The following is a 27,351-nucleotide window of genomic DNA, read 5'->3' on the forward strand; positions in this document are numbered from 1 at the left end:
CCTTTCTTTTGTTTTTGTAGGAGTGTCTTAATATCTCTGTTTCTTCTCTCTACTTTTGCCTACTCTTGAGGATTAAAGGGTATGCCAGTGGCATGTAAAATCTTATACTGTGCTGTATTAAGAAAAGTTTATGTGTTTGGATTCACTCCTCTAAATGACGCTCTCAGACTCAATTGAAAATGAAAGTAAGATTTTAATCAAATAGGACAAGGTATAGACAGTTTAGATTTGCATAAAAAAACAAATAGAAATAAGAACAATTAACAATATGACAATCATAGCAGATAGAGGAAGAGAATACATCACCAATTCAAGGGAACCTCAAAAACTCAAATGTCTGGGAGCCCCGTTTCAGGCTCAATCAACTTGAATTGTGTAAAGATTTTCCCGGGCAAAGCGTCCTTCCCACGGGTGAAGCTCAACTATGGTTTTAGAACACTGGCTTTGTATATGTTTTCAGATAAAGAAGGCTCCCGGCCAAAACTAGCTATATAAGGTTTTTTGACAAGGATGTGCAACATGTGCAGTTTGCGTGACAAAGCTCAATATATTTTGGGGAACATATTCATGTTGACTCATCCCAGATGTCTGAGGCTTGACATATGCCCCTATTAATTACATATGATCAGGGAGGAAGCCACCAAGCCCTAAGCATAAGCATTTTCTAAGAATGGCTAGTTCCTGGTATCTATTGTCAAGAACTTGCAGAGTTCATGGAAAGGTCAAGTTCCTATAATTTAGAAGCTCAGGCCTGTTAGATTTGAGTGAGCTTATAATTCTAATATGAAATCTTAATTTCTTATTCATGTGCACAAAAGTGTGCAAAATGTTTAGATGTATATGCAGATCCATTGTCTGTTTTTATTGCTGGTGGCACACCCATAATTGCAAATGTTTGTGTAAGGAATTCAGTGACCACTCAGGCTGTCTCTTTTGCTGCTGGCATTGCAAATGTGAATCCTGAAAAGGTGTCTACCACAACGTGGATAATAGAGAGATGACCAAAAAATTTATAATGGGTCACATCCATTTGCCAAATTTCATTAGGTCTCAAACCATGAGGGTTCCTCCCTGGAGGGAGTGTAGAAGTATGGAAAGAAAAGCAAACTGTACAGGCTTTTGCTATGCTCCTAGATTCTTCTCTTGTTATTCCAAATTGTAAATGTAAAACTCGGGCAGGCTGGTGATATTTAGTATGAGATTCTTGTGCTTCTTGAAATAAAAGAGTTTTGGCCAATATGTTTGGAAGGCCTTTGAATTACCATCAAAAATAGGACCTGAAAGTCCACTATGAGAGTGGACATGCAAAATATAAATCTTACCTGAATGCTTTCTCACTCACTCTTGAAGTTCCTTAAAGAGCTGATATATATCCGAGGCTATGAATTTTATTAGGGATGTGGCAATTCTTTTTACCACACCTACTGAATAGGCCGAATTGGATATTATATTTATGTCACCTGGATAATAAGAGCTAGAATGATTACATACAATTCATTCTGCTGAGTGGACTAAAAAGGAGTTCTGATTACTCTCTTTATAGTTAAGTCACAAGAGTATACAGCACAAAAGTTATGTTTGGATGCATCTGTAAAGATAGTTGGTCCTTTAAGAGGAACTTTAGAAACGTTTTCTTGAAGAATCTATCACCAATTATGTAACAGTCTGGTTATCTTTAATGGAGATCCGTGTGTAAAATTTGGAGCGATGGCTAATAAAATTTGCCACTCTGGGATGATTTCACAGCACACATTAACTTGTGCATTAGTATAAAAGGTGTGTATCTTGTCAGGTCTTATCCCAGATAATTGTACTGCTAGTTTAATAGCCTTTAATAAAATTCTAGCCACAAGCAGTGGGTAAGGAATAAGGTTTTGTTCTGGTTGTGCTAGGAGGTTCACCCACACTATCACACTGCCTCCTTGATGAAGGATTGCTGTGGGTGCCTCTTGTGTAGCAAAAACTGATATTTCCAAGGGTTTTTGAGTGACTCTTTCAACTTGTCTCAAAGCCTCTTGAGCTTCTTTTGTAAGCTGGCTTGGTGAATTTAAAGCACTGTTTCCCCTTAAAATGTCATATAATCGTTGCAATTGACAGGTAGTCAAACCTAGCATGGGACGCATACATTGGATATCTCCTATCAATTTCTGGAAGTCATTTAAGGTGTTTAGCATCTTTTAGGATTACCAGGTGAGAACTCAGGTTGTCTGGACAGTGATAAGGTGAGAATTCAGGTTGACTTGACAGTTCTCTGGCTCAGACCTTTGGTTCGGGCCTTTAAAGGGAGTTTACACCTTAGGAATTCTAGGAGGAGCAAGCTCATTGGTTGAAGTAGTGTTTCCCAGAAGCCCTTGCATTATCCCAAGCCCATTCTCTGGGAGGATAAAAGAAGGGTAGCATTGGGTCTGAGAGAATCGACTCTGGGATAAAGTCTCTGCTTTAGACCAGGCTTGAAGTGGCTCTCTGCAGGAAGGGAAGTCACTTCTCTGGATGAGAGTTAATGGCAAATGTCTGGAGACAACAGCACGTAACAAGCATCTCTGTTCTTAAGGAGACTTTGTGTAAGCACCTTAGGATATACTTCATATCTTAAATATTGAAAAGGAGCATGTCTTTGAATCTTTTCTGAAACTATGTGCAATTTATAATTCCTTAGTGTTTCTATGTTTTTTTTCGTAGACATGCTTCTAACATTTGTTCCTCAGGTGCACATCACAATATATCATTCATGTAATGTAATAACATTACTTTGGAAATGCTTTTCTTACTGGAGTAAGAGCAGCAGCAACATACATTTGACACATAGTGGGGCTGTTTTTCATTCCCTGTGGCAAAACTGTCCATTCATATCTTTTATAAGGCTCAGCTAAGTTAATGCTGGGCACTGAAAAGGCAAATCTTTTCATATCCTCTTTATCTAGAGCAATAGAATAGAAACAATCGTTAATATCTATAACCCACAAAGGCCATTCTCTAGGCAATTGAATAGGAGATGGAAGTCCAGGTTGAAGAGTTCCCATAGTTTCCATTTGTTCATTTACACCTTTCTTAAATCAGTCAACATCCTCCATTTTCCAGATTTCTTTTTTACAACAAATACTGGGGAATTCTAAGGACTTAAGAGAAGGTTGTAAGTTTCCTTGGTCAAGTTGTTCCTGTATTATGTCTAGTAAGGCCTGAATTTTATCGCTACCTAAGGGCCACTGTTCTATCCACACTGGTGTATCAGTTTTCCATTGGATAGGAACAGGTGAAAGTGGTGGCAGGCCTTCAACAGCAGCCCTGCCTAAAAAAGCCGAAGTACTAATTTTTAACCCTAATTGTTGTAAAATGTCTCTTCCCCACAAATTGATGGGGATTTTTTCAACTATAAAAGGAGTAAAAACTCCTGTTTCACTTTCAAATATCCATCTTAAAGGGGTAGCACTAACTTCAGCTGCTATTGATCCTCCTACCCCAGACATGTAGGTGTCTGCCTTTTTCTTTGGCTAGTGACTGGGCCAGTTGGCACCTCTAATAACTGTGTGATCTGCACCTGTGTCCACCAGTCCTTCTAATGCTATGCCATTTATATAGATGGTGAGCATAGTTCGGTCAGCTGTCACAGATGCTGTCCAGTATATTCCTGGGTTTTGCTGCTTGGAGTCAGAATGTGGGTGACTGTCACCAGGTTGCTTATCAGGGGTCTGTCTCAATAAAACCAATGCTACTACTTCACCTGGTTGATAAGTCACACATTGTCTACTTGTATTAGTGACTGGGATATTATCTACACATTCCCCAGTTTCCCACATCAGTGTATGAATGAACACTGTTTTGTAAGTACTCTCAGGATGTAAAATGATCAAGCCTTCTTTCCCTGGAGGCAAGGGATCCATAGGCTGGAGAAGAACAGATTTCACCTCTCCAGGGGGTATCTCAGTTGTCCCAGCTGCATACAACTCTCTCCTCCCTAATTGTAGTCCCTTTCTCCCATCATGTTGCTTCCTGGCTGACTGATTGTGTATCCCTTTCTCCCCTCAGATGGCTTCCTGGCTGATGGGTCATGTCTGGGTATTGGACTTGGAGGCACTCTCTGGGTGTGGCATCAGCTGTCATCATGCCCCAAGTGTTTGTTGTCTGGGATCCTGGAGCTGGGGCCCTCATCCCGTTTCCCTGAATCACTCTACATTCTGATGCCCAATGGAGTCCTCTGTTGCATTTTGGACATGGGGTTTTGAGTCTTGTTCTCCCACACTTTTTTCTCACTCTGTCTTTATACCAACATTGAGCTTTCAGATGGCCTACTTCACCACATTGAAAGCATTGACAAGTCTCTCTGGAAGTCCCTTGCCAAAAGGGACCCTGTTTTCCCATGTTGGGATCTTGTGAAGTCTGCACCATAGCCTAGCTATAAAAGATATTTGTGCCCACTGTGGCACAGCATGTTATGATCTCCTCTAAAGGAGCATCCCCATGTAGTCCTAGTATAATCCTTCTACAAAGCTCATTGGCATTTTCTCTAGGAACTTACCTTACCAAAGTGTCTGTTACTTGATTTTCAGCATTAGTCCATATGACAGCTGTCTGCAAACATGCCACAAAATCAGCAAAGGGTTCATTTGGTCCTTGTACAATTTTTGTCAAGTTCTCACCCTTGCATTTTTATTTGGGAGAGTAGCCCATGCTTTGATAGCAGCAGAAGCAATTTCCTGAAATGCTGTTATGGACTAATTAATCTGTACTGAATTTTCTGCATAAGAACCTACACCTGTCAGAATGTCACAGGTGATTGAAATATTAACTCCACTTTGACTATTTTGTTGGGCTTGAATCCTACAGAGCTCACTATATTCAGGAAGCCACAACAAGTTTTGTCCAGGTTCTAAGCACACCCTTGCAATGTCTTACCAGTCACAAGGGGTTAAGATTTCCTAAGCCAAATTCTGTAGTAACATCTTAACATAAGCTGATGTAGCCCCATAGAGATTTCAAGCTTTTTTCAGGTCTTTAAGAATGTCCATATTAAAAGGAGTGTATCTTCTACTTTCTTGGTCTGCAGAATTATACTGTTGAATCACGGGAAAAATTTGAAGTTTGAAATCATTATCTATTTTCTTTTCCATTTTTAATTGCTTCAAAAGTCCCTTTTTGTAATCTAGTTTTAGGGGTTGGTGATTGCTAGGGGGGGAGGTGCTGATATCACTGCCTCTCCCACTACTCCTTCTCTTTCTGTCCCTGAAGGTAGAGTTGATGTGGGCTGGTCAATAATCTGCTCTCTAGGCAGAGTTGAAGTTTCTTCAGGACAATCAGAGTGAACACATCCTAATTCCTCATTCAAATCCCCTTGCCCTCTGGGAAGGTTTTGAGATTGCTTATCTTCTATCTTTTTTCCCTCACACTTCCTCCTCTGTTCATTTTTTAAACTTTTCCTTCTCCTATAACTTGCTTGATAGCTTAAGTCTAATTGAACCACATTGTATATATAAAATACCTCTGCAGAAATTTAATGAGACCCATTTTTTGAGTAAAATTCTTTCCTTTCAAGTCCCACTAGCCTGTAGTTGTCTACAATTAGTTTTTCTTCCCTTAAGAACCAAGGGGACATGCATTTCAATGAGTCTAAGAGACCATCAATCTGTAGCCAGGTTATAAGTAAACTCTTCTCCTCAATTATATCCTCTATAGCATTACTACTAGGAGAGGCTGTAGCAGGGGCTTGGGCTGGGTCGGCTGAGGCCAAAAGAATATCTATATCTAACACGTGCCCCATCTTAGCTGTTAGAGATTGCTGGTTTAGTCCTTAATAAGGTAAGTTCCTTATTTGTCTATTAGAATACTCACCTAATCTCCTGGTTACTGGAGGACTTCTGTAGAAGTAGGGTGTCTGGTCCACGCTGGACACCAAAATGCTGGAACTCTGTCTTCCCAGAAATCAACCCAAGTCAGGATCACTAAATGTCTTTATTCTTGATCTTTTACACTCAAGGTCAGGGGATTAGATCTAGCAATCTCACACACATCTTCCTCCCTCAAACACCAGGAGAGACAGAATGAGAGTGAGAGAGAGAGTGAGAGTGAGAGAGAGTGAGAGAGTGTGGGAGAGAATGTGAGAGAGAGAGAGAGAGAGAGAGAGAGAGAGAGAGAGAGAGAGAGAAAGAATCCCAATTTCCTCTTCCTCCTCCTACTCCTCCCACACTCACTTCCCCCTCTTTATCCCACCAATCAAGTCAGCACAGAACAGCTGGGGAGGGTCAACCTTCAAACAAGTTAATAGGGAACTGTCCAATTGACAATTAGTCTCATGTGCTTCATTATCCAAGTGCATTTGTTCAGTTCTAGCCCTTTACATTGAAATACCAACATTTTTTTCATCTATTCTATAATCAATGGAAATACATTTTGTTTCCATTTATTTGTATCCAAACTAGGGTGAAGAATATTTATATAGAGAGAGCTTTTTCTTTCTGCCTTTGACATCCTCAGTATGTCTGGTCAGTAGCAAAATCCACAGATCAGATAATAACATGAATATTTTACTGTTTTAGATAATTCTTATATAATTCAAGAGAAAGCTTCACGTTTAATAACAGTTATTTTTAGCCATATTCAACATATTCCTATTTTTGCCATCTTTGCAATTTAATAGGGATAAAAAAATCATAAAAGTCCTTTGAATTTCTATTTTATTTAAAATTAGTGATTTGGTCTGTTATTTCATCTTCCTGGTGTCCATTTGTCTTTTTTTTTTTTTTTTCTCATGAAAACTATTTATTTTGATCATTTATTTCCTGGGAAATGATGCTTAATATTATATATTTGCCATTTTCCCATAAGTCTTAGTTTTCAGTTTTTATTTGTTTTTTAGAGTTGTTTTTGTCCTGTAATTTTATTGCTATTTTCCAGTAAGGAAATTCCTTTAATACAGATTTACAATTATCTAGTCATTTATTGTCTTAAAGAATTTTCTGGAGCCCTGAGAAGTTGAGTGATTTGTTCAGAATAGTAATGTGAGTATGTCAGACAAAGGACTTAATCTAAATAAGGCCTTTATGACTAGAAGTCCCATTTTCTATTCATCTTCTTTCCAACTTTTTTTTTCCCTCTCTAAAATGATAGTTGACACAATTATCTCTTCATTTCTTTAGAATTTCTTCTCCTAGACACATTGTTTTGCTCTGTTTTTTTTTCTAATTTTTCAAATGAGTATAAAAAGATAATGTAATATAAATACAATATTTTGTCTTTGACGATTACCTCTGGCCTTCTTAAGATTAATTTTTCCCTTTAATCAAAATTTTGTAATGTACTTATTTCTCTATTTTTGTTATATCAGTTATATGAAACTTTATACTCAAAGAAGATATCCATTTAGAATTGATTGTAATATGGTATAAGACATGAGTAAACTAATTTCTCACAAATATCTGTAAAGGGCTGAAACTGAGTTGATGCACTGGAATCAGACAATGGAACATTTAATTACTGATTGAACAATACTCTATTAGGGTATACTTGGAAAATGGCCCTTCTCACTATTCTGTGCTGGCTTAATTTTTTGGTATAAACAGATAATCATAGGCGGTATTAGGGGGTGAAGTAAAACAAGCCAGATTCACTTTGGCTGTGGATGAGAAGAAGGGAGAGCTTGCATTTATTCCCTTCACTCTCCCCCTAAAGACCAAAAATAAAAACCAAAGACTTTTGCTGATCCTGACTCTGGTTGATTCTAAGGCATCCAGGGTACTAATCTGGACTTCATAAATATCTTTTATATTCTCTAAATTATATTCAAATGCAACCTCAGTATTGCACATTCTTGCCCTGATTACATAAACAGAGCTACTTTAGAATATTTTCCAGTTCTTTCCACTTTCCATTGTTTTATTTTTCTATATTTCAACTATTACCATTTCACACTAATAAAGAATGCTTTATAGTATGGTTTGAAGCCTGGTAACACAATATGCCTTTTAATACTACCATTAAAAAAATCCAATGCAATTCTAGAATTTTGTATCTTTAAAGAATTAACATATTATAATATTTCTATAAGTTTATTTCCAAAAAAGACCTTGGTGGTTTGGTGTAGCCAAACTGACACCAAATCTACAAATTAATTTATAAATCTTTGAATGTCTAAAAAATGTTTTTGCCATAATGGCATGACCCTGAAATAAGTAGTGAACATTTCTCTACTGTCTTCTTTTATTTCTGTGAAGAGTATTTATGTAATTTTATATTTATAGCTATATGTTATATAAGGTTTTGTTTTTTTATTGTTTTGCTAGGTTAAATTCTAGATTTTCTTTGCATTTTATAAGCCTTTGATATATATATATATATGTATATATATATATATATATATATATATACATATATATATATATATATCTTCTTCTTATTTGGTCCTGTTTTTTTTAGTACTATATAGAAAATTTGATTACTTTTGTCAGCTTGTATTTTGCTGCTTTACAAATATTATTGTCTAATTAAATTTATTATGTCATTTACAAATATGGAGGATGTTGTCTCCTCAATCTCGATATACAAGGTACGCATATAAATATCCATACAAATATACATGCACACACTGAAACTATATATGTATTTGAGTATATGTGTGTGTGTACATATATATATATATATGTATATATATATATATATATATATATATATACATATATATATATATGTACACACACACACACATTCATGTATATGGAGCAAATAAGGTCATCAGGGAGGACCAGCACCTCTAGTATGCTGGCTTACTGATCCCATTCATCTGCTTTTGGAGTCCACATCTCACCCAATCTTCATGTGTGTCTCCAAGTAACTATAGCATGCCCAGTGGCCTCAACCTCATAAAACATTCCCAGTAGATGGATTTAATCAGATTGAGGAATCAAAAATCCTCAAACCCATCAATGAGTTAATGGCATGTCTGTCCCAAGTATGTGAAAAGTTACCCTAGTAGAATGGACAGATAAGAACAAAATATTCCAGTGATTACGAAGGGAGCTGAAACAGGTACTGTGTAGCATTTAGAGCTTGGTCAGATATTGAGGATGCCAAGGTCATCCACTGCATCCTAGGACATTATTAGTCATCTTGACTTTTGTCTTGCCCCTGAACTTTGATGACTCTGGAAGAATGAATAAGGCTGAGCACTGCAACTCATTCTCACCTAAATCTAATAAATGTACAATTCAAAGCATTATCCAATGATGGTCTTCTTTGAAAATAAAGGATGAACAATGATCCATGTATAGATACACACACACACACACACACACACACACATATATATATATATATATATGTGGATAATAATGTATGTATAAGTGAATATTTAGTATGAATATTTAATATGTATATATATGCATATATATGTATATATATATACACACACACATACTTATATAGAAATAGATAGATGATAGGTAAATAAATACATAGATATACATTTAATTTTATTATCTTACCTCATTAGTAAAATTTGGATCTCTATCTCTTTCTGCTTTATATATTTGGATAATATTAGTTTCATTAAATAAATTTGTAGCTTGCTACCATTTTTTAATTGCCAATTTGAAATAAATCATATTACCAAATAAGCAATAACAAAGATTTTTAAGGCAAAGGGACTGAAATTTGGGACTTAGCACTGCATTAGTGTGCAAGAGTACCTACAAAGAGAAAAAAGGGCAAGATTTTTATATATATTTCAATAGGGAGACATGCTCAGGTAAGGGAGTAGTTAAGCTGTCTTGCAAAATACCCAAAAGCTGGAGAATGAAAACATGTGGTCACAATAATACATTCTAGGTACAGATGAGTTTCCAGAGGTATCAAAAGACCTGATCCAATAATGGGGTCAATAAAAATTTCAAAAGACCCATTCTGATGAATGCATTCAATATTAGAAATGTCATAATCAATGATGTATACAAAAATTATTTTTAATGAATTATTACATGTATGGACATTCCCTCATCATTTACTGAGAATGAGAAGTAACAATATGAATTGCACTGACATTCAATGAATGTTAAATAACTATAGGGAAATTTTCTCTTATGTTGGATAGATTCATTATGCAATATCTAAGAAAGGACATGAGTAATAGAAATATGAATGGGGGAAATGCCCACATTGAAAATATCACAGATTGATTAAAATATTAAATGGACAATTACATACAAACTAATGTATTACAATGAAGTGAGCATTGGGCACATCAATAAAAGATGAGGGAATTTAACATTATAGAATTTAACAATATGGCATATAAGAAGAAAGGGCAGAAAAGAAAATAAATAAAAAAAACTTTCTTTGCAAGAAGTTTTAAATGCAAAGCCAGTTTTCAAGTGACCTAATAGATTTCTTTCATTTTATGACCAGCAAAGGTGTTTCAATCATCAGTTTCTAGTCAAAGAGGAAATCAGATACTGTCCTACTTACCACTGAATCTCAACTCTCAGTTCTTACTTTCAGTTTTACAGCTTTTCATCTTTTTTCCTATAGTAAACAGAAGAAGTCTGTTCCCTATTTCTTCCAGATTATAGTTTCTTTTGACAAAACATAAATCAGACAAAAAAAGGCACATATATTGATAGCATTTCATTTTCTGTGCTTTTCAAAAGTGACTGCTCTAACTGTTGAGTAATTTAAGGACAATTTATAACACTACCATTATATTGGCAGAACTACTATTGATGTTTTCATGACCAAAAATACCTGGCTAGGTTATATTTCTTCACCCAGATGCTTATGTAATTTTGAGAACACAGTGGAAATGGAATATAATGTCAATTTATAAGGTTGTTTGTTTTTATCCTACCTCAAAAGAAAAATATTCTGGATTTTAAAATGCTTTTTTGTTTACTTAAATATTTTATGTGACTTAAATATTTTGTTTTACTTTGGCAAAAGGGAGTGGAGCTAAGATAGCAGAGTTGAGTAAGAAGGATGCATGATATCTATCAGTTTCCCTCAAAAAACTACATAAAATCAGGCCTCTGAACAGAATGAAATGACTTTTCACCTCAAGTAGATTGGAAAAATTTAAGAAATGTTAGTTTCACTGGAGTGAAAGGGGTTTTCAGCCCAACTCAGAGTCTAAGAAAGCTAGTGAGAGGATCTGAATCACATCAAATCAACAACTGAGACCTTTAGGGCCTGGCTTAATACCCAGTCACAACTCAGAAAGCAAGTATTGGAAAAACAGGCAGTTCCCTGGAAGAAGCAGATAAAGCTACAAATAGTAAACACAGGGTCTCCTATGCTTAAAGCCAAGGCTCAGAGCTGTACAGGAAGCTTGGGGCAGCACCCCTTTTAACTCCTAAAATAGAGCTCAACCATAAAAGTTAAAAAAAGAGGAAATACCAAACAAAAAGGAAAAAATGAGTAAGAATCAGAAAAGAACCTTGGTTTACAAAGCTATCATGGTGACAGGGAAGACCAAAACACTAGCTCAGAAAAGGACAAAATATCCACAAGAGAAATTTTGAAGAGGGATATGAATTGGTCTCAATCCAAAAAAATCTTCTTGGAAATGCTCATAAGAAACTTTAAAAAGCAAATAAGAGAGGTAGAAGAAAAAAATGAGGAAAAAAAAAAAAGAGAGATATGCGAGAGAGTCAACAGCTTGGAAAAGGAAGGCAAATCCTTAAAATATACAATTGGCCAAATGCAAAAACTTCAAGAAGAAAAACAATATCTTCAAAAGTAGAGTTAACCAAATTAAAAAAAAAAAAAAAGAAAAAAAAGAAAAAAAAAAGAAATAACAAAATCTAACTGAAGAAAATCACACATTAGAAAATAGAATAGGGCAAATATAAGCTAATGGCTCTAGGAGACAGTAAGAATCACTTAAACATTTTTTTTTTTTTTTTTTAATGGAAGAGATAGTAAAATACCTCACCAGAGAAAAATAGCTAACCAGCAAAATAGACCCAGGTGAGAGAATTTAAAAATTATTGGTCTACCTGAAGGTCATAATTTTAAAGAAGAGCCTAGATAGCATTCTTCAAGAGATCATCAAGGAAAACTGTCCCAATATTTTAGAAATAGCGGCAAGAAAAATCATTGAAAAAAATCTATCTAACACCTCCAGAAAAAGATCAAACAGGGAAAACCCCTAGGAACATTGTGGTGAAACTCCAGAACTACAATCTCAAAGAAAAATATTGCAAGCTGCCAGACACAAATAATTCAAATACCAAGAAGCAACAGTCAATACAACCCAGGATCTGGCAGCTTCACCATAAAGGATTAGAGGGCCTAGAATACCATATTCAAGAAGGCAAAAGACCTAGTGTTAAAACCAAGAATTAATTACCTAGGGAGACTCAGCATCATCTTTCAAAGGAAGTTATGGAGCTTAAATGAAATAAGAGACTTTGAATCAAATCTATTGAAAAAAAAAAAAAAGAACTAAACAAAAAATTGAATCAAGAGAATGTAGAATCAAGAGAAACATAGAAAGAAACAGAGGGGGAAATGTAATTTAAAGGTTGAAGGATTTACAACCCTACATGAGAAAAATGATATCTGTGACTCTTGAGAAACATTTCTGTCACTGGAGCAGACAGAGGTGGGTATCACATAGTCTGAGAGTGTGATTGCCAATGGACTCTGATGTGATGACATCAAAGAAAAAAACATTAAGAGGTGGAAAAAGTCTGCACTGGAAAAAGAGGAAAACAGAGTAGCTCACATGAAAAGATTCAAAAGACCTATTACAATGGAGGAAAACAAGGAAAGGGGATGAGCATTGTCTAATGCTTAGTTTCATAAGTTTTGGCTCTAAGAGGGAATAACTTAATCATTTAGTTGGGTATAGAAATTTATCTAACCTTATAAGTAGGAGGAGAAAGAGGAAAGAAAAGGGAGGGACAAAATAGAAAGGAAGGCAGAAACATTAGGAGTAAAGATAAGAGAAGGGGGAAGGGTTTATAGAAGATAAAGTAGTGGGTGGGATGGGTTATTAAAAAAACACTAGTAAGCAAAAGGGAGATGATAAGAGAAGGGGTGGGTCAAAAAAATCAAAACTCTACTAAGAACAGTGTAGAAAGAGAATAAAAGAACATAATGGGAAGAAATTAGGATGGAGGAAAATATAGAAATGTAAATAATTGTGACTGTGAATGGCATGAACTGTCTCATAAAGGGGGAAGTGAATAGCAGAGTGGATAAAAAACAGAATCCTAAAATATAATGTTTATAAGAAATGCATTTGACACAGAAACACACATTGTAAAAGTAAAAGGTTGGAGCAGAATTTATTGTGCTTCAGGTGAACTAAAAATGAAAGGGTAGCAATTCTGGTCTCAAATAAAGCAAAAGTAAAAGTAAAACTAGATCTAATTAAAAGAGATAAGGAAGGAAACTACATCTTAGTAAAGGGTACCATAAACAATGAAGTAGTAACAGTACTAAATGTATATATACCAAGTGGTAGAATATACAAATTCCTCGGGAAAATATTAGCCAGTTATAGGAAGAAATAGATAGCAAAACTATTATTAGTCAGGGATCTCAACCTTCCCTTCTCAGAATCAGATAAATCTAACCACAAAATAAACAAGAAAGAAAGTAGGGAGAAAAACCCTAGATATGATTAAAAAAAAAAAAAATTGCATAGAGAAAGAAAGGAAAACATTTTTATTTATTTAGCAATATATAGCATCTACAAAAAACTTGATTATGTATTAAGGTATAAAAATGTCACAATTAAGAGCCAAAAAGCAGAAATTATAAATTCTTCCTTTTCAGACTATGATGCAATGAAAATTATATTCAATATAGGTCCAGGAAATGGTGGACTAAAAACCAATTGGAAATTAAATAATTCAATTCTGAATAATTAGTGGGTCAAATAATCACAGAAACAATCTGTAATATGACAACATAGCACAATAATAATGACACATCATACCAACACCTCTGGAATTCAGCCAAAGCAGTTCTTAGGAAAAATTTTATATATCTAAATAGCTACATGAATAAAATAGAGATAGAGGAGATCAATGAATTGAGCATGCAACTAAAAAACCTTGAAAAAGAACAAATTAAACATCCCAATTAAATATTAAATTAGAAATTTTATAACTGAAGGGAGAGATTAATAAAATCAAAATTAAGAAAACTATTGAACTAATTCAAAATTTAAGATTTGCTTTTATTAAAAAAACTAACAAATTTACCTTTGGTAAATTTGATTAGAAAAAGGGAGAAAAAAAGAAATTACAAGAATCAAAAATGAAAGGGTTGAACTTACCACAGATGTAGAAGAAATTCAAGTAATAATTGGGAGCTATTTTGACCAATTTTATGGCAAAAAATCTGACAATCTAACTGAAAAGAATGAATATTTACAAAATATAAATTGTCCAGATGAACAGAACTGGCAATAAATTATTTAAATAGTCCCATTTTTAGAAAAAGAATTGAGCAAGACATAAATAAACTACCTAAAAAAAAATCTTCAGGGTCAGATGGATTTGTAAGTGAATTCTATTAAACTTAAAAATAATAATAATAATAATTCCAATACTCTGTAAACTATTTGGAAAAATCAGTAAAGAAGGAGTTCTGCTCATGGATCTTTACAACAAGATGATATAGATAATTTTCAATGGTCTTGTGATGGAGAGCTATCTGCATTCAGAGAGAGCACTGTGGAGATTGAATATGAATCATTACATAGTATTTTCACTTTTTTGTTGTTGTTTGCTTGGTTGTTGTTTTCTATCACATTTTTTTTTCCTTTTGGATCTGATTATTTTGAAGCATAATTGTGAAAATATGTATAGAAGAGTTGCACATATTTAACATATATTGGATTACTTGCTGTCTAGCTGAAGAGTTGGGGAAAAGGGAGGGAGAAAAAAATTGGAAAACAAGGTTTTATAAAGATAAATTTGGAAAATGAGTAGATGCCCATCAATGTCCATCAATTGGGGAATGGCTGAACACTTGTTCATTCTTATGGTATATTTATTGCTCTGTAAAAAAAAAAAAAAAAAAAAAAAAAAAAAAAAAAAAAAAAAAAAAAAAAAGATTCGGAACCAGTTTATTTATTTTGGGAAGGCCTGGAAAGATTTACCTGAATTGATGCTGAGTGAAACAAGCAGAACTAGGAATACATTGAACACTATACCAAGAATGTGATATGATCAACTATAAAAGATATAAAAGATTTGGTTCTTCTCATCAGTTCAGTGATCACAGGTAATTTCCAACATACTTTGGATAGAAAATACCATCTGCATCCAGAAAATGAACCATGGAAATTAAATGTAAATCAACACATGTTATGTTCACTTTTTTCCCTGTGTTTTTTATTTCCCTCATTGTTTTTCCCTTTTGTTCTGATTTTTCTCTCCCAATGTGATTCATAGAGCAATGCATATTAATAATAAATACATTTTCTAAAAAAGAAAAGAAAAGGAGTATCAAGTCATGCTGTTCCCAAGACTTCCCTCAAAATTTTGGTACACTATCAAATTAGAAATGAAATTCATATTAGCAGGATCAGCTCAAAGAAATTGAAGTTGTTTATCCAAATTATCTTACTAACTTTTATTTAGTGAATCAAAGAGCAATCTTAAGATTTGAACCATGTAATATAACGGACTCAAGAGATGTAGATGAGACATAGAAAAAAAAAACATATTACCCATTGCATTTTTATTCTGAAACATTTGTGTCTTCTCCCAAGAGGAAATTTTGTAACTCTTCTTGGGTAGAGATGGAGGGTCAGAAGAAAGGATAAGCAAGAGGGAAACAAAATAAAAGTTGGTAGATGAAAGTCCAACTCAAAAAAATAAATGAAAAATATAATTTGGGACTGAATCTTTCTTTGATCTTAAAAATTGTCCTGAATTTTACACAAATAATTCAAGGATCCATGATTTTTTTTGGATGAATATCCTATTTCTTTGCATAAATTAAAAAAAAAAAACTTCTATAACTGAATATGTTGTTGCTGTTACTATTGTGGTTTTCAGTTGCTTTGTTTTTGTTTCGCTGTAGAGATGGATGGCTTTGTATATTGTTCAGTCATATTTTTTTCAGTCACATTCAACTGTTTGTGACCTCATTTGGGGATTTCTTGGCAAAGATTGGTTTCCATTTCCTTCTCCTGATCATTTTACAGATAGGGAATTGAGGCAAATGGGATAGTGTGATTTGCCCCAAGTCACACAGATAATAAGTGGATAGAGAGTGCCAGCCCTAAAGTCAGGAATACACAGCTGAAACGATTGCACAATAACTATAATAGAGATGAGTCGTTCTGTCTCTGGGCTCAGCTTTCTGTCCATTGTGCCACATTCAAATACCTTTTCATTCAATGTCCATTAACTTTTCACCATAGAATCCTTTTTCTCATTATACGATGCTGAGTTTCAATGTTCAGACTAAAGTAAAAATACTTCATACTGTCTTCAAGTATTTGCAGGATTTTCATCTTCTAAAGAGATTAATTTTTTTTTTTTCTTCTTGATCTAAGAGAGAAGAATGAGAAGCAGTAGGTTTAAATTGATGAGGCAGATTTGGGATCCATATCTATCACTTAAATCTCTCTAAAATAAAAATGGGTCATCTCAGGTAGGAATATGGTCCTACTTACTAGTGATTATTTGTTAAGGAGTGTGTTTGAAAAGACATTCCTTTTATAATGTTTCTAACAAATAAAAGATCCCACACTCCTTAACAAATAATCACTAGTAAGTAGGACCATATGGATTTCTCTATAGTTATCCATCCAAGTGTGGTTTTCTGCACTTTTGACAATTTATTCTCCACTTTAGCCATATTACCACATTCTTTCTTTACCTAATCTCTTTTCCAAAGTGTTCTATATTTTAGAACCATATAAGCTAAAGACTTTTTTTAATATCAGAAGTAGGAAAACAATTATATATGTTTGATTAAGATACTTACATTTCCCTATAAACCCACTGTCTTTTCTCCACATTATGGAATTTTTGGTCTGTTTTCACAGAACCTAAACATATCTGAATCCAATTAGGAGTGTAAAGAACCTGTCATAACATCTGTGCAGGTTCAAATGTTATCTTTCTCAGGATCCTCAGTCTTTTTTTTACCAAGCCCTGAAAATAATTATACCAAATATCCTCTATTTCTCTAGTTTATGTATCTTGTCCCCTCTCAAGAACTGGTTATGTACTTGTTTGTCCAATAACTGTGATCCAGATATGTCCTTCTTAGCCACAGTTTTGCTTTTTCTTTTACTTGTGCCTCAGCATAATTGACTGGTTAAGTTTTTATATGAAATAAAAAAAATCTTGAGATTCCACAAACAAATGCATTAACTTGATGCAAGATGATATAGTTAGTCATTCTGATACCAGGATAGTAATTGGATCTTCTTATAAGTATCTTAATTCTTACCTTCTATCATGTTACCAAAGTAAGGTTATACTTTGTAGTCATGAACAAACAAAAAGTTTGAAAGATAAATTAAAATAATTTTATGAAGTCATTTGGCAGAGGAGATGGCTGGGAAAAGGTGTGGTTCCATCTCAAGTCTTCCTGAAGTTACATTATGTAGAATTCAGACAAGTTTAAGGACATTCCTAGTAGGCTACATAAAGACAATTTCCAGAGAAAAGCAGTATATAAAAGAAGTATATATTAGCAATCAAATTCAAACATTTATCTTAATTTTGGGAGCCCAAAACACAACCTCAATGGATCTTCAACAAGTATTAGGTGACATATAAGCATTACTTTCAGACATCCTACTTCCCCTAAGCATCAATAAGATGAGTCATCCAGCCTCTACTTTAAATTTGATTGAGGCAATATTCTAGCCACACAAGACTAGAGTCAAACAAAATATTCCTCCAGATTCTTACAGTCAAACCACATATGCCTATCTTCTGAGATTTTATCCTGTTTTTGTGATTTTGCTTACTAATTTTTTTTTTCCCATTCCTTTGCCCATCAAACTTTTACATAATAACTTTGCTAGATCTCTTTTCTTCTATGAAGCTTTAAGGAAACAGAATTAGACTGTCACTCAAAATGTACTTTAATTAAGAAGAAATTTCTCAGGTGGGAAATGAAATAGTTGTGGCAATGATTATAGTAAAAACAAAATGGAAAAATTGACAATAACTCAACAATTGATTCAATGTGGGAAGAGAAAAGAAAGAATAGAAAAGAGTCTTGAATGATTCTAATGATTTGAACTCTGGTAACTAAAAGAATAGAATCACTGAGATAAAAAAAAAATTGTAAGGTTAGTATAAGTTTCTATGGTAGAATTTGAAATCTTTGAGGACTTTGGCACTTTTTGTTTATTTATTTTAATATATTTATTTGAATTTAAATATGTTTCTTTTATTCTTGGAGAAGAGTAATTGTAAATAATATATACTTAATAAATGTTTAATCAAAATAAAAAATAAAAGTTGGTAGTATAGACATAGTTGAAAAGATGATTAATTTTTAAACATATTGAGTTTGAGATGACAGTAAGAAATCTAAGAACAAGCATAGCTTAAAGACCAATTACACAATTACTGCTATTTGCAGATGAATAAAGAGAGACAGTGAGAAGTTAGGAAACTTATGCAAGGTTAACTGAAACTGGGCCAGGATTCCAACCCATGTTTTCTAATTCAAAATACACAAGTTTTATACCATGGAGATGTCTAACAGGTATAAAGTTCAGGGGGAAAGTTGGGGCTTCTGAGATATGAGTCCTCTTGAAAAAACTGAAGATTGAAATCATGAAATTAGATTGGCTTGCCAGGGGAGATTGTGGAAAGATATAAGAAAAAAAAAAAAAAAAAAAGGTTGAGCATAGAGATTGGCAAAACAAACACATAGGTGTCAGAAGAAAGAATGATGGACCATTGAAAGAACCTGAGGAACAGATTTCATTAAAATCCATTCAAAAATATTTATTAAATATAAATAGAATATGTGGCTTTCTATTATTTTATATATCATTCTAATAAATTAGCTATATACTATAAATATAATCTATATTGAATAATAAATATATTAATATAGCATAACAGTATATAAATGCATAATATAAATATATAATATATTAATTATGCATACATAATAAATGCAATGGATTACCATCTTTATTCTTATTGTTTGGCAAGTTCCACACACACATTAGAGATTTTGGTGCTCCACTCCACTGAGTGGAAATTTACTCTCAAAGAGTGAGAAAACTTTTATGCCAGTTTCTGCTTCTCTTTGGTGATTAGAACACTACCTGAGGATAATGGATTAATGAGGATTTGTCTAATTAAAATAGTTCTAAGTTCATACACCTTTGCAAAACCTTGACTGCTCACTGAACTTGTTATATTTCTTGTGTCTTCAGCCAGTCCCACACTTAGATAGCCCATGATAGTACTTAGACATCACTGAAGCCAAGAATTGTAGGAAATGCAGTTTTATTCTTTCTGATTTCTTTATACTATCCCTGGTTGCTCTTCTTCTAGGTAATCAAAGGAATACAGACAATAGAACAAGGTTTATAACTGACTTTTGACTCATATATCCTTCATGTCTAGTCTTTCCATGAAGATTTACAAACTTATGTATTTCTCGACTCCACATTTGTGGCATGTAGAATAAACTTAAAATACTATAGAATCAGAAGAAAACTAAAAAGTTGGTAGTTGTCTTGTTTTTTGGCTATCTTTTCCCTACCATAGATCTTCAACCTCTTTTTGTCACTCTCAGAGAGCCAGTGTATAGACAAGAGCATTTGAAACGTGAAAGGAAACAATTTATCTTCTACTCATTGTAATATTTTCTGTTCCTGTGACAGCTAGTGATAGTCCATGGCACATGAATCCTGTTTCCAAGTCATTTCACTTTTTGTTGTATACTTCCTTGTTTCCCCATAGGACCAAAAACCCAATGCTGTCTGCAATAAATGTGTGTGTTCATGTGTGTTTGTGCATGTGTGTGTGTGTGTGTGTGTGTGTGTGTGTGTGTGTGTGTGTGCTTAAGGGTTAAGGGGAGGGATGGAGAATATGACATGGCTTTTTCTTGAGAAGCTAAAAAAACAAAGATAAAAAGTGCTTAGTGTATCTCATAATATTCTAAGAGAATATGAAATACACAGAACAAATACAAGGCAAAAATTAATAAAGAGAAATAAGAGAATCAGTAATGAATGTGACAAGCTGGAAAGCATCCAAAAGGTGGAAATCAGGATACTGAAGGGTATTGTAATTATGTTCTATGAGGATTAGGTGGAGCAAAAGAAATTATTTTGCTTGAGAAGTGGAAGACATTCATGAAACATTAAAGTTGCCTTCAAGTATAAATCAATATTCTGAAAGAGTTTAGCCTTGCTGTATTTTACTAGAGTAGAAAGGGAGAAACAATTGATGTAAAATCCAGGCTTATAGTTTGATGTGATTTAAATAAATAAGAAAATTAGGCCCATCACTCAGACAATAGTGGTTTCCAGTTAGAAAAAGTTTTTTTTTTTTTTTTTTTTTTTTTTTTTTTTTTTTTTTTGTTGTTGTTGTTGTTGTTGTTGTTGTTGTTGTTAATTGTTGTTTGTTTCTTTTTATTTTTGTTTTGTTTTGTTGTTAAGAGAACAATGGATCAGACTTTGGGAGAGGTGGGATGTTGTAGAGAAAGAACTTAATTAAGGGGCAGTTAGATGGCATAGTGGATAGAGTACTGACCCTGAAAACAGGAGGACCTGAGTTCAAATCTCACCTCAGACACAACACTTCCTAGCTGTGGACTCTGGGCAATCACTTAATACTTACCAAAAGAAAAAAAAAAAAAAAGAAGGAGAAAGAGAGAGAAGAACTTGATCAAACTGAGATTGGAATGAATAGTTCCTGTGAATTAATGAAATGGAATGAAAAAGAATAAAAATGAAATGCAAATGTTCATGGTTGCTATAAATTACCTGTACCATATTATGAAAAATAGATGGAAGTACTCCATAAATGAAAGGAAAATTGGAGTTAGATTTACAAGACTGCATTCAAATCCCAACTTCAGCTAATCATTAAGTGGGTGATTTCATGTTTAACAATTAACACCAATAAAACGCAGACCATCCATCAGCCTTCCAGACATAGTGCAACCATCAGTTACAATAAGTTCTCTTACCCTTGACAATATACTGTCCAGGGATGTAGACATAAAATTGACACACAAATTGCTAATGGTAGTTCAGTGTTTGGGAGGCTCCTAATGAAAGTATGTGAGAGGAAAAGTATTAGACCATCAAACTAAAAGTCTGCAGAGTCATTGTGTTGAATTTATTATTGTATGTCTGTGAAACCTGGACAGTATACCAGCATCATGCCAGGAAACTGAATCAATTCCATTTGAATAGACTTAAGATATGAGACAGGAGGTCCTTTTTTTAATTAAACTGCCAACCATTCCAACTCTACTGCAGAGAACACAACTTGATTGGACTCGCCACATAGTTTGAAGCCAAATGTACATTTGCCAAAATAAGTAGTTTATGGAAAACTCACACAGGGCAAGTGCTCAATAGGTGGTCAGATAAAGCAATACAAGTATATTCTCAAGGTATATATTAAGAACTTGAGAATCAATTGTATGACATGGGAGACACTAGCATAAGACCATATAGTATGGTGTGCCCCCATCAGTGAAAGTGTGGTCTATGAGCAAAGCAGAAGTGAATTAACCCAGAAGAAACATAAGATGCTCAAAATTAGAAAAGCTATCCCAAATGTTCATATGGATTATTTGTGCCTGACTTGTGACAAAGCATTTCAAGATCATATTATTCTGATCACCACAGTCAAACACACTGCAATTCAACTCTATCAATGATGTCAATTTGGTCCTCTTTGACAACAAAGAAAAACTGACTTCATATTTATTGTTTCATCTCTCATTCTCAGTTTTCTCTCATAAAATAAGAGAGTTGAGCAACATGTTATCTGAGGCCCTTTATAGTTCTAAAGCTGTTATCCTATTACATGAATACATGAAAAATATTATTAAGTACACAAACAAATCAATAGTGAGTATCTTGCTATGATTCAGGGACAATAAGAAACAACAGTTGGAGAAACTCAGTTTTACATAAGTAAGGCAGGCGATGAGCCTGAGGAGACTGAGATCAGAGCCTTTTTCTTGTGGGTTGGACTTAGATTATATATACATATATATATATATATATATATATATATATATATATGTATATATATATATATATATATATATATTTTTTTTACAATATATAAGTAATCAAAACGTATCTCTTAATCTGTAACCACTATAATAAATATAAACCAGTGCCCTTTCTATTGTTCACAAATCCATCAATTAGAAAAAGGGAATTTCAACATAAATATAAATACTCCCCCCCATTTTATGTGCTTGGATTCTCCATTTGATAGGAAGTATGGCATAGTGGATAGAAAATAAACCTTTGAAAAAAAGACTTGGATTCAGAACCTTTGATACATAAAGGTCAAGTCACAGTAGACAATGTAGTTAACCTATAAGTACTATAGGTAATTTTCTAGGACTATAAGGTATTTGCTTGCATAGGTAGATGAAGTTTTCTTATCAATATGTTCCCACACCAATGACCATCACAGGTCTGGTCTCTTTCCCAATATAAAGCTTGTAATATCTAGCACATAGTAAATCAAAAATAAAAGCTCAATGGATAAGTGCTTCAAGGATCTGTGGTTTTCCCTGTATGTTCCTTCTATCAGTGAAGATCAGAGATTCTCTATTGTTCACTAGATTATCTTTGAAAATCACTATGTTCAAAAAGTATATCACAGGGCAGGTAAGTGACACAGTGGATACAGCATTAGCCTTGAAGTCAGAAGGACCTGAGTTCAAATCTGGCAGCAGACATTTAACGCTTCTTAGCTGTGTGATCCTGGGCAAGTCACTTAACCCCAGTTGCCTCAGGGGAAAAATTATATCACTCTTTTCTCTACCTAGAGATGAATATCTTTAAATTTATACTGTGTAGCACATATCTTAATATATAACTTCCTCCTTTACTGTACCCATATGAAATCTTCCCATTAGAATGTAAGAAGAATATAAACTTTTTTGAGAGCAGAATTTTTTTTTTCCTTGCTAGTACTTAACACAGTACTTGAAGCATGATAAATACTTTAATAAGTGTTTGGACATTGATGATTAATATTTTAGATGGAATTTCTCCAATACTGTATAACACTATTATTTTTTGACAACTTGGGTCAATTTCACATAAGTCTTAGAAAAACGAAAATGGACAACTCTTCCTCACTCTTAAGATATCTTTAGGCAGAGATGAGATGACCTCCCTAGGGAAATGTTTCAAAGGTTTGTCTTAATCAAAAATTTTGTCATTCAATTACATAAGTTATTACACTAGATAAAAATGATTTCCTAGTCAAAAGAAATAAAATACTGTGATTTTAAATTAACAATCTTCTGAAAAGATAAGAGTTTGCAGTTTGATCAGTAGTAGTGGAGTAAAATATAGAGTGTCTATTTATTCAATGTCTCATGATACCAAGTATATGCTGCAAAAATCAGATTAGTTTGTACTGGAATTTGCTTACCAAATCAGTGATTAGCTAGAGACATGTAAAGAAAAGGGCATGGAATTAACAATGGGAAAAGAAAATTATGTGTGAGTAACTGACGTATGAAACATAAAATCAGTTTTCCATTTGTACTTACATATTCTAAAAGGCAGTAGAAAAATAAAAAGTCAAAAGAGTAAATTACATTGATTTTTGTTAAACACAGACAAATTAACACTAGGCTTGCATACATTTTTATGTCTTATTATCCTAGTTCTCTGTTACTATTATTGATATTAATTCATTCAAAGGTTAAAGGGACACAAAATTTCTACCCTAAGGAGTTATAGTATAAGTGTCTGTGAATATTCATTGGGCAAAATCTCTTCCAAATAATTGTTGAACTGGAAAAAAAATAAACCTTCCTCATCCTCACGAAGGGACAGTTATACAAGGAATTGTGCTGTTGTCTGTGAAATCCACCCCATTCAAAAGCTGTAGTTTGAAATTACTTCTTTAAAATATTTACCTATCTTTTCAATCTTTACCTATCTTTACAATCAGATTGTGTCACATTTGGTGGGAAAAACATATACACTGAAATGTCTTTGCTCTAGGAGATGAGTTTAGCTCATTTTACTCAATGCATCTTTTTCAGAATGAGGCACAGCTAGGACCACTGGGATAATCTTCTAGTCTAATTCTCTTGTTGTACAGAGGAAAAAAAATTGAGATCCATGGAGGAGAAATTATTTTCTATAAAGTCACTAATTTTAGGGGGAAAACCACAAATACAAAATGTACAATCATAATCTTAATTCAAATTTCAAGATCTTTATATTTAAAAAAAATTGAATCATTTCTACAGGAAAAAAAGCAATTTACAATATGTGACAATCTTCTGGATTATTTATTTGGCAATCAAAATTTTTTCCCAATTGTTAGATTTTACATATTTGTACATGTCTCTGTATATACATGTGATATGCAAGCATATATGTAATATACATACACACATACATATGTGTGTGTGTAAAACTAATTCTCTCTAAGGCAAGACTCACAGTCTCTGAGACTTTTCTGTATCTTTAATGGATACATTAGATAGTTTTTGCAGATTATTAAAGAATACATTTATGAGTATATAGATGCTATATAGTCCATGGGGAGTTAGTATGACACAAAAAAAGAGAAGGGAAGCAACAATATTGGCAGGAAATTCAGGAGATTTAGTTTCTAATTAAGAGGATTTTAAATTGAAGGTTAAAAATGAGCAAACTGAGAGGCAGAGAGGTTGTTAATTTCCTAAGTTCACAGATATTAAGCAGCTGAATCAAGACTAAGAGTGAACGAAGTCTTCTCACTCCAAATACAATGTTCTTTGCACTAAACTGCCTCCCATTAAACCATACTTTTTTTTTTTTTGAAATTGCCATTGATTCACTGCACTTGTGATTCTGTGTATCTAACCTCTGAGAAATTCAGTTTCTTCATGTGAATGATGAATTGGGGAGGAGTTATGACTACATCACTAATAATGTTCTTTCCCATCCTAATAATCTATGCTTTTGTACAGCCTCTGTAGAATTATATAAATTTGCTTTCTATGGCTAAATGACAGGGTTTTTCGTAATGTGATTTATTCCTGTGATATGGTAATATGCCAAATTATGATTTCTTGCTATAAGTGGTTCTAAGGTCACCAATCTTTCTAACATGCTCAACTTTTGTACAGAAAAGAGACACATGTTAGGATGTTACAGATACTTTCCCCATCACGTCATCACTTCTTTTCTGTTTAAGAAAGAAAAACAAGGATATTTTCCTAGAAGGAGGGCAAGAAGGAAAATGACCTCATAATGAAACCTGAGAACAATTATACATTTATAACCATAAGTCAGATGGGAGCTTACCTAAAAGATTTAGTGGAGATGATAGAGAAGAAATTAGTTCAAAGAAGAATTCAAAAGTTAGGTATGACCTGGGCATTTGCAAACTTGGCTGAACATGCTGGAGAAGGAAAGTTGCTATATAAATATTGACTGAAAGAGCTAATGAGATTTGTCCTTCCTTGAAGGACAGAGACAGAGACAATTTTCCTTTCCTTTAGGAAATAGAGGATAAAGTAGCAAATGTACCTCAACAGATTTTTTCTAGGCTGAAAGAGTTGACTTATGGAGCTAAAGCTATCTTCTATCAGAGAGAAGCACACTAGCCACAGCATCATTAGTGAATATTGAACAATTTATTGGATGACCCTAAAGATAGCTGGAGAGCTGGGGGAAATAACATATTTGAAATGAAGATGTAAAATTAAAAAAAAAAAACATCTGAAACATGAAGTCCCATAGGGATGTATCCAACAGGGAACTAATCCAATGTAGAATAGTAAAATGGCATTACTGACAGAAAAGGAGTGATACAGTAGTGAAGACCAAGCATGATTATATAATTAATATAGTAGCAGAGAAGGCTTTTAATTCTAAATCTCATTCTCTTTCTTACAAACCACACTGCCTCTGATGCTATGGTGTGCAAAATATTTAACAATCCATTCTCTGAAAATATAAGGAAAATTTTAAGTTTAATCTGAATTATTCAGTTTTTTCACTCAGTTTTTTAGTATAGTCAATTAATAAGACAATAAATAAAAAACAGATTTGTAGAATTTTCTAATTTATGAAGTGTAAATTCTCATACTAAAAATTTAACAATCAGTTTTTCTAAGTCATTAAGGGTTGACTTTAGGATACTCTTGTTCTTTTCCTTAGAAAGGTTCAGGAATTTCTCTGTCATTGTACAATGTAACTTTAGCTATTTATATTTCTTTATAAATATGGTAATAAAGATTATTGGGTTTTTCCACTGTGGAGACTGCCTAGAAAAATGGTAGTTCAAACCCTTGGATTCAGAGATGTCCAAGTTTACTACTCCCATCTTCTGGAATTAATTATAATTTTCTTTGAATTTACCTTAAATGGTGGAAAATCGAGCAAATACGTTATTTTAATGGTTATAAATATCCAAATTAACTATAAAGGATATATGAAGAAAGATACCATCTGTATCCAGAGAAAGAACACACCTATATGTTTCTAAAGATAGGCATCTCTAGGATGGGGGTAGGGACAGAAAGGGTAGGCAAAGAAAGAAATTTACATGACAATTTTGTTGTATATTTGAAAGTAATAGCAAGTTGTGTATAGTAGACTTTCACTTTTATGTACAATCATCTTTTTTGTTGCACTATGTTCTGCTTATTTTTTTGTATGTTTAAAAAAAATTGGCAGCACATGAAGAAGACAAAGTCAATTCAGATAAAATGACTGGAGGAATACAATCATTTCATATAAATACTATTCTTTTAATAATATATCAAATCATATAATTACATAATCTTATTTTGGAAAGAACCTAAAAGATATCCAGTCCAATCCAGCTACCCATGTTAAAATACTACATATAACTTTCTAAGTATTCATCTGTTGAAAATATTTCTGGTTACAAGAAAATTCATGTCCAGAAAACACATTTTATAAAATAAAAACATATGTCACTGGAAATAAGACAATTGTTCCTAGATCAGTATCTTAGAATTACATATGGAGAGTACACATAGAAAGTTATGAGGCAACAGTCATAACTTTCATCCAGAGGAAATGTCTATGTCTTAATGGCTTTTCATATGATTTTATATCTCTTTTGGTAGGAATCAAAAATGGATGTTGGAATATGAAGGCTTCTTGTTTTCCTAGGGATCAATTATTAAATTACTTACTACTAGTCAAAATAATGGATTATAATC

Source organism: Sminthopsis crassicaudata, chromosome 2 (genome assembly GCF_048593235.1).
Source record: "Sminthopsis crassicaudata isolate SCR6 chromosome 2, ASM4859323v1, whole genome shotgun sequence".
Taxonomy (NCBI): Eukaryota; Metazoa; Chordata; class Mammalia; order Dasyuromorphia; family Dasyuridae; genus Sminthopsis; species Sminthopsis crassicaudata.